We start from the raw sequence: 15,307 nt of genomic DNA, 5'->3' as shown, positions 1-15,307 counted from the left end.
ACTTACCGATTCCTAAACACTCTTTCTTAACCGGTTTAGGTACCTTTGGTCTAAGATTCTCCACCTGGTATCAGTACCATGAAGACTGGAGAGTAGACCCCCAAACCTCACTTCTAGAAGGGGAACCCTTCCAGACACCTCTTTTTATGACAACGCTGATGGAATCTCTAGTTTGAACTGTAGAGCAGCAGGAAGGGACGCACTATAACAAACAATCATGGGGAGGATGGAGCAACTCTCTAGGGTCTTAGATGTATTTTTCGCCACATGGAAAAAAGAGGGAGAGTCGACCTCACACAGGTAGTTTGGTCACAAAGCACCGCCCCATCAAACGCCTTTGGAGCTGGGGCCTACACTGGGGAAGTGAGCACAAAGTGAATATGAAAGCGCTGTCTGCTCTCCAGGGTTTAAGCCACAAGGGCCTCCTGGCCGCTGTGGAGAGGGCCACAGTCTTGGAGGCTAGCTTCAGCTGCTGATGAGACGCTTTGCCCAGATTGTCGGCTGCCGGAAATTAAGAATTTATAGAGGCTAATATGTCATCTCTGGGCATCCTGGAATCTATCTCTCTCAAGTTGTGCAAGTCGGCCTGCAACTGTCAGAGACTTTGGTGGATGCTATGGGTACAGAGGCTTGATCTAAAGCTGCCAGCTAATGAATCCTGCAAATTGGACCCATCCATGGAACCACTGTATGGCAGGTAAGTTAAACACCGCCATGTCAACCTTAGGAGGAGCGCCTTATCGGTCCAGCTGAGATGATACAATTGGTACATGGACATGAAGTGTCGGGTAGCTAACAGATTCTTTTGGGTGCGTCACTCAAGCTCCATCAGCTTGGCCAGAGCTGCGTCCACATAGAAAGGCCCTGCCCCCTAGAGGTGCACGAGGAGGTTTCCCCATCAACATCCTTAGTCGCATGACCGGATGGACTTCAGCAGCCTAAAAAAAATCCTTGTCCATGGGAAAAAATGGTCTGCTGGAAATGCTGGAGTCTTCATCTCCAGAAGAGGTAGTCTCAACTATTACCTGCAGGTCTTCAAGAGAAGGTAACAAGAGGAGCGCCTATCAAGGCATTCTTGTACTTTTAGAGGATGATATCTCAGACTACTTTAGATAGGTCAAAATGGGCACAAAAAAATACCCTACCACTGTACCTTAAATAGATTTGTTAATTGGTTTCATGTTGTTGATTAACTGTTGCCATGTAAGTCTGTAATATATATTTGTAATCACGCAATTATTTTTAACCAAGTGTATTAAGGTTTTTATGTACAGAGCAACATGTTTCATGGATATACTTGTGTGATTTGGTTCCATGTTTTGGAAACAGCTGAGACTGCTAAATGATGCCACTGTTGGATTATAAAGCATACCTCCAGTTATAAACAAATTTTCATAATTGAATAGAGCATTTAAATATAAGTAAGACTAGGTTCACAACTGCGCACTATAGACTATAAAGGGGTCCTCTTGGTGCAATTTTATGTGGTTTCTGTAGTGCAGTCTCCAACAGAGACTGTGACAAAGATGTGAACCTTGCCAAAAGAATATCTGTTTTTTTCTCCACTGATTAAGCTGTTATTCTGCTTCGTATCTTCAATCTCACTACTTGTTTACATAATATCCCCATATTTAATATCACACAACTCTATGGAACAAGTTGGCTGGTTAATTGATTTATTACCTCAGATAATTGCAGTTTGCTAATAAAGGCTAGGACAGTGCCTGTTATCTATCTATAACATTGAGTTTACTGCAAGTCCGTTGTCTATCAAAGGTGCATGTAAGTGTGTACCTGTGTAATTTAATATATATTTACTGTGCATATTTGATTTGCATTATTATAGGAAACCATGCAAACACCATATTCTTAAACTTCCTGTTAGCTTGAAGAATAGGGATGTGAAGGCCATATAATCTCCTTGTTGAAGGATTGAAATCACATATCTCAACATCTCTATTTAGAATTTTTTCCTTGGGCTAGCTCTGTTGAGGTATCACAGGTGTATATCATCTTCCAGTCTCCTGAAAGTTTTGGTATCAGGAAGACTGGAGAATAAATTCAAGACCCTCGATGATGTAGTGGAACCTTGTCCGATACCAAGGCCTCTAGAGCCTTTTGGCAGACATCAAGAATATGGTCCGTTTAAATCTGTCCCATGGAGGAACAGAAAAATCTATGCTGAACCCTGTCCAAATTAACTAAGACACAAGGATCTAAGATATTTTTCCCAGGACTATAGAAAAAAAGATAAACAGCCACCCATTGGAATGTCGTCTCTTGGAGAAGTCTGAAGATGCTAGAATTAGGGTTTTCTAACCTTGTTTTCTCTCTGAAAACGTCAGTTACAATTCCCTCTCTGAAATCTGTAGAATCCTTGAAACGACGCCTTGGTATTTGAGGACACTGGCCTCTACGCTGCTATTTACTTTGCTTGCGAAAGGACTGTGGGAGGGATTTTTCTTTTTTGTCTGCCAGTCCTTCCATAATTTTGTATAATCCTTGGCCAAATAATTTGCCAGGTTCACAGAGTAACCCACTCTGGACATTGCATTCTGCAGCATTTCATCCACTTTGAAGACCCTTGGCCCCCTAGAGGTGGACATAGAGGCTTCCCCAGGGTCAACATCATCCAACTTTAAGAACTTCTAATTTATATGTTTAGTTTATAGATCATACCAGTTTGTTTTTAACAATAGCAGTATTGCCTTTAGAATTTCTATTCCTTATGCCCTAGTGCTGTGCACAGTGTGCTTCTGCAATTTTTGTATTTGTATATTGCCACAGTAGATATGTGTAACCTGAAATGGTTTTACTAAACTCTACAACTTGTCCTTCAAGTAACAATAGTTACATTTAGGCCACGTAGAGCCGAAGAAAAAAGCTATGTGGGAAAAAATGTGGCAGCAACGCATCATGGCTTTTTCTGCAGTGCTGTTCACAGAAGTTTCCTCTGCTGACTTTTTGTTTCAATTATACTTATAGGGAAACCGCTGGTGTTTCCATAGGTATAATTGACATGCCATGATTACTAAAACCACAATAGTTTTAGAAATTGTAGTGTATCTGCGCCGCAATGTTTGAATGGAATTCACTAGATTCCCATCCACTTTGCAGGAACTGCAAAACACTGCGTTTTTGTCCATGGCATTTCTGCCACAGCCAAACCACTATGTTGCATGCAGGACTATATCTTCCATTACAAAGGTAAACAAACATGATGGAATCTATCTTGTTGTCAATGGGACCAGACACAGAATCAGTTTAATATCTGCTACTGTCATCAGGTGACAGAAGATAGCAATGGACATTAACAACAGATAAAATCCATTAAAACTAAAATATTAACAAAAATTACAACAACAACTAATTCGTTTTGTCATAATATAGTGTCATGAGGGAACCAGATGTTTAATGCCAATAGCAGGATGGTGACCCTACAAGTGTCATTAGGAAATATCTGTGCAATGTTATTAAATGTCTAAAAAGTTCATGCTTATATTTACTTTCTTCTGTTAGTATCCTAAGAAAACCATTAAAGGATTACCCAAGGACACTAACCTTACGGGTACAATTTCTTCTACTCTGATTGACGCAGTCATTTCTAGCTGATCAGGAGTTTCACAGGTGACAATGTATTGCTTTTGGTTTCTATCACTGACATGGTCAGGCAGAACTGGTATAATCAAGTATAGCTGAGAGCATTCTAAATTTGCTTTGCCTGCGTGCTTAGCATGACAGCTAAGGAATATGACACTACCAGTAAATTAGGGGGGTAGGGAAGGAATTACATGTGATAGTAAACTACTGAGTGAACCTGAAAGTCATGTGCACGGTCAGCGCTCAAAAAAACGTAATCACCCTGTGATACTAAAATGCTGTCATTTCTTTGGGTAACATTAACAATAATGTTTGTTTTTATTACTATTTCGTTTTAGTGCACCATTAATTCCATGGTGTTTTGAGTTTGAAGAAGGGATTTATATACAATCCTCTTAAAAAATTGGTTACGCTCGGAAACCAACTTGCAGCGCTTTTCTCTCTGCATTTTTAAATTGGAATGGGGAACCTAATCCCCAGGTGGAGATACCAAACTTATATGGTATTTAGAATGTTTTGATACCTTTTAAAAAATGAAAAGATTTGAAAAATAGAAAAAAAAATCTTTGTGTTACCATGTTCTGACACCTGTAACTTTCATATTTACAAGTATGGAGCTGGGTATGGCGACTTTCTTTACAGGACAAGATGATGTTTATACTGATACAGTTTATTCAATTTTGTGGGGTGGGGGAAAGGGGGGAAATTGCCATTTGGATAATTTGAATCTTTCTATTAAAATTTCTATTTTACTATTAAATATTTTAATAGTACGGACATTCTTGAGAACGGGGACGACTAAAGTGTTTGTTTACTGTTCTTTATTAATTTTTATATGTGATCTAATGAATGGGAAGGGGATGATTTGAACTTGAGTTTTTTTGTATTTTTTTATACTTTCCTTTTCTGTGAAGTCCCCCTAGGACCTTGAACCCTAGGGGGTCTGATCACTCATACTATTCACTGCAATACTAATGTATGCAGTGAATACTAAAATCCATTCACTTCCATTATCCGGTATCTATGGTTGCATGTAATAGAACTATGGCAATGACAAGCCTGGGAGCCTTCAATAGGAATGTTATAGGACAGTTCTACCAGGCACTGGACACACAGCAGTCATAAGTAAATTCACTCACAGGCAGTACAGAGGTCGAAACTTTGCAGCTCCAGTGCACATTCAGTACTAAGTCCTAGACTGGACTCTCAGGGTGCATTCACATAGAGTTTTGTGGCGCTGTTTTTGCCACAATAACTCGTGTAAAGAATCAGCGCTGAAAAACAGACTCCCATTGAGTTCAATGGTTTCCGTCTTCCGCGCGAAACCCATTGAAATCAATGGGTAAAAAAGCCTCCCATTGATTTCAATGTGTAGCGTGCGTAGAATGGAACCCATTGAACTCAATAGGAGTCTGTTTTTCAGCGCTGATTCTGATTTACACGAGTTATTGTGGCAAAAACAGCGCCACAAAACTCTATGTGAATGCACCCTTAGAATCCTGTCCAACCCATGTGAAGGCCCCTTTTTATGACAATGCTACAGGTGTGGTGATTAACCTGCACCCTGGTCCTAATAATTGAAAAGGACTTGGAATTAGAGCTTTCCACTATTGACATCATATTCCTAATACAAATATGAAAGAAACTGGGGAAAAATATATCCTCACGCCTTAATTATCCTTATCACTATCTTATAATATATATGTGTGTGTGTGTGTGTTAGAATGTGAACTAGCATCTGCCCACGACTTCGTCTGCGGGTTGGTGTTGGCGCTGAGCCACCAATTGCTGTTGTGGATGATCCGCCAGCCGTGTCTTGGCTCTGCTACATCGCTGCATATGCGCAGCATACTCAGTTTTATGTACATCTCTGTGTTATGTCAGTCCAGGTAGCTGCAACGGGGCTAAGGGATAGCAGTAGGGAATCTCGCCCTGCACTACTCCCACTAGCTATCCCGGTCCCTGCCTCACGGGTGTAGGTCGGCTGTACTCAGGCTAAGCCTGACCCCGACAGCTCCTCTCTCACTGATTCCGTAGGCCTAGAGGGAAGTGGGAGAAGGAATGCCCTATAAGAACTCTAGGGACTGGAGACTAAAGGGGGTCACCCCTAACGAACAAGTGAAGCTGCTACTGACAGGGACTGACAAGGGTGTGCGCTGACTAACAACACAAGCAGCACACGGGTAAAATGTGGGAAAGGATTCCCCCAAACCAATATGGGAAGGAACCTTACACTAGGAAACAAACACAGGGAAACTGAGTAGAAATCAAAGGATAAGGCAGTTCACTCACACAGTCAATTATACACAGAGGGAGGATTGGTGAACACAGAAGGGAAAACACACAAACCAACTCGTTCACCCAAACCTCCCAAAAACCAACCACGGAACTTCCTCTATCCCAGAACACCACCTACTCCTCCTGCTAAGGCCTAGCTCTGTAAAAGCGACACTCAGCACAGAACCATGGGAGGCATGGGTTTAAATACAGAGTAGAGACCACTCCTCCCAGGTGCAAATGGGAGGACAGACTAATCAACCAGGAGATAAAGCTGCCTACCAGCAGTGCGCGCGTGCAAATCAGAAGGTGTGCACCAATACTCACGACAGGACAACCCCGCAGCGCCAGGATGCCACCCCAGACACTGCGCAGCCAAAAACTCCCCAGGTAAGAAAAATAGAAAGTAAAGAACCTAAATACTCCTAACAGGATCCTCCCCTCAAGGAGAAGACTCCGGATTCTCTAGGAGCATCCTTCTTCGGGAACTCCTTGTGGAATTTCTCCACGAGTCTGGGGGCTGACATATCCGACTCCAGGACCCAAGAATTATCCTCAGGACCGTATCCCTTCCATGCCACCAGATACCGTAGCTTCCCCCGTACATATTTGCTATCCAGAACTCGGGATATCTCATACTCCCCGGACTCAGAAACTGGTGGAACCTTAACTGGAGACGTTCCCTTCTTGGCCTTCTTTAACAAGGAGACATGGAAGACCCGGTTTATCTTCCACCTTTTAGGTAGTTGCAGCTGCGCCGCCACTTCATTTACCATTTTGATGATCTTAAAAGGACCCACAAACCTGGGACCCAGCTTCTTGCTAGGAACCTTCAACCTGATATTCTTGGTGGACAACCAAACCATCTCACCAGGGAAGAACTGCAACTCTCCTCTCTTCCGATCCACCTGGACCTTAGCCTGGTGCGACGCCCGCACCAGATTCTCTCGGATACGGGACCATACCCCTTGCAGCTTTTTAGAAAATAGCTCCTCCTCCGGAACTGGGGAAGAAATGGAAGAAAATACTCCGAAAACAGGATGTCTACCACCGGAGCAAAAAAAAGGTGTGGTACCTGTGGCATTGGAATCATGGTTGTTTAGGGAAAATTCTGCCAGGGGGAGAAAGGCAGCCCAATTATTCTGGGTCTCTCGAACAAAACACCTCAAAAACTGTTCCACATCCTGATTCTTCCTCTCTGTTTGTCCGTTAGACTCTGGGTGAAACCCGGAGGAAAACGACAGTGTAACTCCCAACCTGCTGCAAAAAGCCCGCCAGAATTTAGCCACAAATTGCGGTCCCCTGTCCGAAACGATCTCCTCAGGAAAACCATGCAACCTTACAATTTCTTTAATAAACGCTTCTGATAGTGTCTTGGCACATGGCAGCCTGGAAAACGGGATCAAATGGCACATTTTCGTGAAGCGGTCAACGACTACCCAAATGACCGTGAAACCCTTAGACACCGGAAGGCCCGTGATGAAATCCATAGACAGATGAGTCCAAGGTGCCTTAGGAGGTTCCAATGGATGTAGAAGACCGTGGGGACGGGTATGCGACGCCTTGGCTCTTGCACAGACCGAACAATTTTGAACAAACTGCAAGACCTCCTTACTCCACCCTGGCCACCAAAAATTCCTAGACACCAATCTCATGGTCTCTGAAACCCCCGGGTGACCAGCAAGAACCGACTCGTGACACTCCCTCAGGAGACTTTGTCGGAGAGTAGTTGGGACAAAAAGCTTGTTTCTAGGTATCTTGGAAGGTGCAGTGTGTTGCGCTTCGATCAAGGCCTTCTCCAATTTCGCGCCCAATACTGCTACCACCACTCCATCCCCAAGGATAGTGGCAGGCGTCTCTCGTTCCTCCTCAGTCGACATATACCGGGATAAAGCATCAGCCTTAACATTCTTTGAACCCGGCACATAAGTCACGTTAAAATGGAACCGCGCAAAAAATAGAGCCCATCTGGCCTGCCGTGCATTTAATCTCTTCGCCGACCCAAGATAAATCAAATTCTTGTGGTCAGTAAATACCTGGACTGGCCTTCTGGCCCCCTCCAGGAAATGACGCCAATGTTCGAACGCTAGTTTTATTGCTAGTAGTTCCCTATCTCCGATGTCATAATTCCGTTCAGAGGCAGAGAATTTCTTAGAAAAGAAGGCACAGGGATGCGTACCCTCCTCGAACTCCTGAGAAAGTACTGCTCCCACCCCCACCGAGGAGGCATCCACCTCCACTCGGAAGGCCAACCTCTCATCCGGCTATCTCAAAATGGGAGCGGACGAGAATCGCTTCTTCAGTTCTTCAAACGCAGCTAGCGCCTCTGGCGACCACTTAGCACAGTCAGCCCCCTTCTTAGTCAAGTCCGAGATAGGTTTCACAACCTCAGAAAATCCCTTGATAAACTGGCGATAATAGTTGGAGAACCCCAAGAACCGTTGGACCGCCTTTAGGTTCTCGGGTCGCGGCCACTCCAAGACTGCCCTGACCTTCTCAGGGTCCATCTCGAACCCCTTGTCCGATAGGATATAGCCAAGGAAACATAATTTATTGACCGCGAACACACATTTCTCCAGCTTAGCACTTAATTGGTTAACCCTCAGGAGATCTAAAACCTCTCTCACTCTCTCCCAATGAGTCTCCAAATCCGGGGTGTAAATGAGTATATCGTCCAGATAGACCACAACCCCCCTCCCTATGACGGCACTTAGTACATCATTAATAAAATTCTGAAAAAACGCAGGCGCATTGGTTAGACCGAAAGGCATCACAAGATTCTCAAAGTGTCCTAGGGGTGTGTTAAACGCTGTTTTCCACTCATCCCCCTTCTTGATTCTCAGCAAGTTATACGCCCCACGTAAATCTATTTTACTAAACCAGCGGGCTCCCGTAATCTGGCTGAATAGATCCGAGATCAATGGAATGGGATAGGGATTCCGCACCGTGATTTTGTTAATCTCCCTAAAATCCAAACAAGGGCGCAACCCTCCATCTTTCTTCTTTACAAAGAAAAACCCCACTGCTACTGGGGACTTAGATGGGCGAATATGCCCCACCTCTAGACTCCCCTCAATATACTCTTTGAGCGCCTCCCTCTCCGGAATAGTGAGATTGTACAACCTTGTCTTGGGTAACACTGCATTAGGTATAAATTTAATCGAGCAATCATAGGTGCATGTGGTGGTAATGTCTTGGCTGCCCTTTCCTCAAAGACCTCCCTGAACTCACATATTTCTTGAGGCAAATTGTCTATAGACAAAGACATAACGGATATGGGCAGACATCGACCATTACACCCCTGCCCCCAAGAAACTACTGACTCGGTCTCCCAGTTGATAATAGGGTTATGCTGCTTCAGCCAGGGCCACCCCAAAACTACTTGTGCTGGTAACTTAGACAACAAGAACAAGTCAATCTCTTCCCTGTGGCCACCCACAATAAACTCCAAACCCTCCACCTGTTTGGAGATGACAGCTTGCTGTAGAGGGGTCTTATCAATAGCCCACACCGGTATCTGAGACTCCAAGACCAAAGGACTCACCCTTAATTGCTCACAAAACTCTGAGTCAATAAGGTTGACTGCCGAACCACAATCAACCAAAATCCGGCACTTCTGCCCATTTACCCATCCTTCAAGGGTCAACCCGGCAGTCTGAGTACAGGAAATATGCACACCTCCCTCCTTAGTAGGTTTTCTCCCTTTACCCTCAATAGACCTGGGGTTATTACTCTCCTTGGCGAACCATTCTCTGGAGGGGCATACCCTTGCTACATGTCCCATCCCTCCACACACAAAACAGCGTACTGTGCGGGACCCTTCACTCTTGGGTCTTGCACTTTGCACAGTGGCCCCAATCTGCATGGGTTGGTCCCCCGGGTCCTCTCTAAAAACAGAGAATTGAGGAGGGCTAAGCCCCCCAGGACTCTTGTCTCCACGCTCCCGGAGGCGCCGTCCAACTCTAATTGCCAGCTGCATGGCCTCATCTAGATCTCCCGGAACAGGGTGAGAAACTAGATGGTCTTTAACCTGTTCTGAGAGCCCTGTCTCAAACTGACTAAGTAGAGCGGGGTCATTCCAGTGTACTTCTGCTGCCCACCTACGAAACTCTGTGCAATATTTCTCTATAGCGTGATCCCATTGCACCACACGTCGTAGGTTATACTCAGCCGTGCGTACCCTGTCTGGGTCGTCATACAGTAATCCCATTGTGGAGAAAAACGCCTCTACAGTTAGTAAGCAAGCTGAGTCGGCTGGTAACGAATGTGCCCAGATGAGGGGATCATCTCTCAATAAAGTAATAATAATCCCAACTCTCTGTACCTCAGAACCGGAGGAAAACGGCCGTAGCCGGAAATACAAAAGACAGTCCTTTTGAAATCGGAAAAAATCTGACCTCTTACCTCGGAAGGGTTCAGGTAAGCTGACTTTTGGCTCCAGAGGCCGACCCACAGGGGCGCTACTCACCTGCCTCTGTATGCCCTCCACCTGAGAGGCTGTGTGTTGAGCCAACTGCTGTACTTGAGATACGCCAGAAGCTTGGATGGCCTCCATTCGTAGCTTGATCCCCTCCATCTCAGTGGAAATCTGCTGCACCGCCTGGTACAACTGTTTCAGGTCCGTCATAATGCAAACGAACCTTTTTTTTTTTTTTTTTTTTTTTTACCGGCTGAGTGTACTGTTATGTCAGTCCAGGTAGCTGCAACGGGGCTAAGGGATAGCAGTAGGGAATCTCGCCCTGCACTACTCCCACTAGCTATCCCGGTCCCTGCCTCACGGGTGTAGGTCGGCTGTACTCAGGCTAAGCCTGACCCCGACAGCTCCTCTCTCACTGATTCCGTAGGCCTAGAGGGAAGTGGGAGAAGGAATGCCCTATAAGACCTCTAGGGACTGGAGACTAAAGGGGGTCACCCCTAACGAACAAGTGAAGCTGCTACTGACAGGGACTGACAAGGGTGTGCGCTGACTAACAACACAAGCAGCACACAGGAAAAATGTGGGAAAGGATTCCCCCAAACCAATATGGGAAGGAACCTTACACTAGGAAACAAACACAGGGAAACTGAGTAGAAATCAAAGGATAAGGCAGTTCACTCACACAGTCAATTATACACAGAGGGAGGATTGGTGAACACAGAAGGGAAAACACACAAACCAACTCGTTCACCCAAACCTCCCAAAAACCAACCACGGAACTTCCTCTATCCCAGAACACCACCTACTCCTCCTGCTAAGGCCTAGCTCTGTAAAAGCGACACTCAGCACAGAACCATGGGAGGCATGGGTTTAAATACAGAGTAGAGACCACTCCTCCCAGGTGCAAATGGGAGGACAGACTAATCAACCAGGAGATAAAGCTGCCTACCATCAGTGCGCACGTGCAAGTCAGAAGGTGTGCACCAATACTCACGACAGGACAACCCCGCAGCGCCAGGATGCCACCCCAGACACTGCGCAGCCAAAAACTCCCCAGGTAAGAAAAATAGAAAGTAAAGAACCTAAATACTCCTAACACTCTGCATATGGAGAGCGTACTCAACTGTGCTACAGCGCTGCCTAAGCTCTGCTACATCTGGCCATTTGGATTAGAGAGGTGTTCTTATGTCAGTGTCTGAGCAGCTTCTGTGTTGGAAACGGCTGAACGGATGTTGCAGAAATTTGCCCCAGTTCGATCAGCCCGCTCCAGCGTCTCGGCTCTGCTACATCGATGCATATGCATAGGATACCCAGCTCTATGTACATGTTTGCATATAGAGAGCCTATAGAGGTGTGCTATAGCGTGCCTAAACTCTGCTACATCGGGCAATTGTGATTACAGGGGTTTTGTTATGTCACTGTGTGAGCAGCTTCTGTGTTACAAAGGGCTGAATGGATGTTGGGGGTGTACATCTCACCCAGACTACTAAGGTGGGTGAGATGAGAAAACTCCAGAAGGAATGTTTGTTCCTAGCAGACAACTTTCATCTGAAAGTTGAAACGGTCATGCTTTTTAAAGCATGCAGTTTGTCCTGCATGATTCTAATGATAATGCATTCACCAGACAAGCCAGCACCTCGTCCTTTATATATGTTGCTAGTCTCCTTGACTCTCTATGCATCTATCATGATTCCAGCCTGTCAATGTCCATAAAACCGTCTGACCAATCACGAAAGAATGTCTGTCCTATGGAGAAAAGGCAGTGCCGCACCTCCCATGAGGCGACCTGAAGCGACCGCTTCAGGCGGCGCTATGTCAGGACCCCAGGGAGGGCGGCATTTTTGCTTAACTAAGCCAGTCCAGGACAAGCTGTCCTGGACTGGCTTAGCACCGAGCAGTGGATTGGGGAGGCCACTGAAGCAGCGCTGCTCCAGCAGCCTCCCCTCATGCTCAGGCAGAGAGCAGGTCCTCTCCCTGCCTGCTCTCTGCCTGCGAACGCTGCTAAGCCCCGCCCCCTTTGCTTCACCCCACCCCCTTCACTCCGTCACGCCCCCTCTGCTCCGCCCCCTCCTCCAGGGGGGGGGGCAGCTTTCGCTTCGGGCGGCGAAAGGGGTAGGTTCATCCCTGAGAAAGGGGTGAGGCTAGAATTGTTTAAAAAAGAAAAAAAAAAGTGCTTGTCTACCTTGCTCCTTCTTTTGCCTCTAACCACTGCTTTGAACTCGGTGCTGGCTTGTCTGGTGATCAGATCTAGCCCCATCTCCTTCGGGTTGCTTTGACAGTCAATAAAGCTTAGACAAATGTTGCTTTCATCAGTGATGACATCATGATCATGGTGAGTGTGGCCAACACCTGAAGTTATGCGCACAAGTGGTTGTGAAAGACATTGTGTTGGTCACACACATCTGTAAAGGAGTAGGACATTTTTACTTAGTTTCAATTAGGAAAATTCATTTCACCACATTTTTTGTCTATTAAAAACAAAAAACCTAAGCAAATTTTTGTTTTTGCATATCTGTTTTTTCCTCCCTACATTTCAAAAGCCATAAACATTTTTTTGGCCCACAGAGTCACATAATGGCTTACTGTTTGTGGCACATTATACTTTGGCATAATGGCATCATTCAATTTGCTGTGCTTTGTACTGGGAAGCTGGAAACAAATTCATAATGAGGGGGAATTAGGAAAAAAAACGCATTTGCACCAATTTCATATTGGTTTAATTTTTACAGCATTCGCTAGGTAGTAAAAATGGCATGTTACCTATATACAGTGGGTCAGTACAAATACGGCAATACCACATTTATATAGTATTGAATTGAAAAACCATGTTCTGATATCATAACTTTTTTTTATATATTTGCAAGAATGGAGCTGGGTATGGCGATTTTTTTATTTGGGATAAGATGATGTTTTTTATTGATACCATTTGGGAGAAGGTCTGATAGTTTGATCACTTTTTATTACATTTTTAGGAGGTAAAGTTTTTGAAAAAATAAATAAATAAAAATTGCTATTTGGCCATTTTGATTTTTCTCCCGCTACACCATTCACTGTATGGCAGAAATATTTTAATAGTTTGGGCATTTTTACATACTAGGACACCTAAAGTGTTTACTTTTGTTTATTTTTTTTTACATGTGATCTAGGTAAAGGTGGATGATTTAGGATAAAGCCCCACATTGCAGAAATGCAGCTTTTTTTGTTGCAGCTTTTGTTGTGGTTTTTTGAGCCAAAGCCAGGAGTGGATTAAGCAGAAGGGAGACATAATAAGAACTTCCTGTATATTTCCCATTCCCTTTGTAGCCACTTCAGGGTTTGGCTCAAAATATCGCAGAAAAATCTGCAATAAAAGAAGCTGTGTTTCCGCAACGTGGGGCCTTAGCCTGTGTTTTTTTAAAAATACTTTTATATTCTTACCCCCTAGTGATCTTGAACCCTAGGGGGTCTGCATACTTATCAAATTGGTATTGCAGTGAATAGTAAAATCCATTCACTTGTAATAGAACTAATGTAATGACAAACCTGGGAGCCTTCAATAGCTCCTGGCTGTAATGGCAACCAATCACCGCCCTCTGATGATATTCCAGAAGGTGGCGATAACACAAAGATGGCACCATGCATTTTAGAGTGTCAGCACTGATCGCAGCTGTTAGCGATGGGTGGTGGCTGTATGATACAACTGGCATACGCCGTGTATGGACAGAACTCAGCTCGTGAGTCCTCTCCATACACTCCCATGTGACCAAGGATGTAATAATACGTTCTTGTTTGTTAAGGGGTTAAGTTTTAGAAGATGTGACAATCTTCTATTTGTTTTTGTGCTGCCTGAGTATGATATGGAAAGATAAAATTGTCTTATTTGTTATTTTCATTTCCTTGAATATGTGAAAGATGACCAAGGGCTGGGCCAAACGATGCCACACAGACACACACAGTGTTTTAATTCCCAGGACAAAGTTTATTGAACAAATCAATGAGGAGAAATCTGGGAAAATATGCAACAAGGTATAACAGAGAAGAAATACAAGATAATATAGCTAGAGTATTGCAGCAAACTAACACTATACTCCTAGTTCCCACAGTTACTTAACAGGTGACAGATACAAGTCCTTTAAGAACACGGTTCTCCTGGATCGGTCCCTTGTTGGGGTGCACCCTAAGTATTGCGCAATACTATTTGTAATCCACAGGGAAATGCTGTCTTCACTTAAGAGTACAGTTATATCCTTTGCTCCAGCTCTCTACTTAACAGACAGGCCAATTTCTCAGATGATAAGGTGTCAGCGCAAGAGTCCCGTATATATCACCACGTGGAACACGTAGACGCGGCCAAGCCGTACTTACAAGTCCTTCAGACCTTTCTCTCATGTGGTCTCCTTTACCTTCTGAGCTCCAGGGATGTCCAAACTCAGTCCATTTACATTCTCAAGAATTAATTGCATTACTGACGGTTTACTACATCACACCCTTACATATGAAGCTATCACAACTTTCCCATAACTAAATAAATTCTTTGGCTTGATACTTGTGTGGTTACTGTCTCAGGAGGCTTTGTATGTGCGCAGGCTGGAACTGATATCTGTTAATTGATTACTGGCCACTCATATGTTTTTCTTCTGTCCTAATAGCCAGGAAGCCATTTGTTTTGGGATGCCTTCAGGAATGGGAAAATTACAAGTAAGACACTTCTCTTTATAACCATGTGACGGGAACATGTATAATCATCTGTGATAACAGATGTGATATTTCTGACCACCACCTCTTCCGTGGAGAACCTGTGTGTTGCAGTACATTCAGTTTCAAGGATACAGGAAGCCTGGCATCTGAAATGGTGAGCCCCTAAAGAGAACAACATATTCTCAAGGGGTCACAATGAGATCACATGACCAAAATGAGATAGAAAGTAATAACTAATGCTAGGATTTTTGGATCCACTTGGGAACCCAAAAGACAGAAACCTTATCTATTTAATAAGTGGTTACAAGCAGAAACCTGAGGACTCCATAGACTATA

At 44.4% G+C, this 15,307-nt stretch overlaps 1 protein-coding gene across 1 annotated transcript in view; it reads right to left on the bottom strand.

Annotated features, from left to right (window-relative positions):
* MATK (megakaryocyte-associated tyrosine kinase) overlaps positions 1–3,654 on the bottom strand; it is a 210,144-nt gene extending 206,490 nt beyond the window's left edge. Inside the window, exon 1 of the mRNA XM_075281512.1 lies at positions 3,562–3,654. The gene's annotated coding sequence lies outside the window, so the exon portion shown is untranslated. The remainder of the gene's footprint in view (positions 1–3,561) is intronic.
* Positions 3,655–15,307: the final 11,653 nt, after the last annotated feature.

This window comes from Leptodactylus fuscus, chromosome 1 (assembly GCF_031893055.1).
Source record: "Leptodactylus fuscus isolate aLepFus1 chromosome 1, aLepFus1.hap2, whole genome shotgun sequence".
NCBI classification, from domain to species: domain Eukaryota; kingdom Metazoa; phylum Chordata; class Amphibia; order Anura; family Leptodactylidae; genus Leptodactylus; species Leptodactylus fuscus.
The sequence above is the reverse complement of the archived record's forward strand: the minus strand, read 5'-3'. Positions and strand labels throughout refer to the sequence as shown.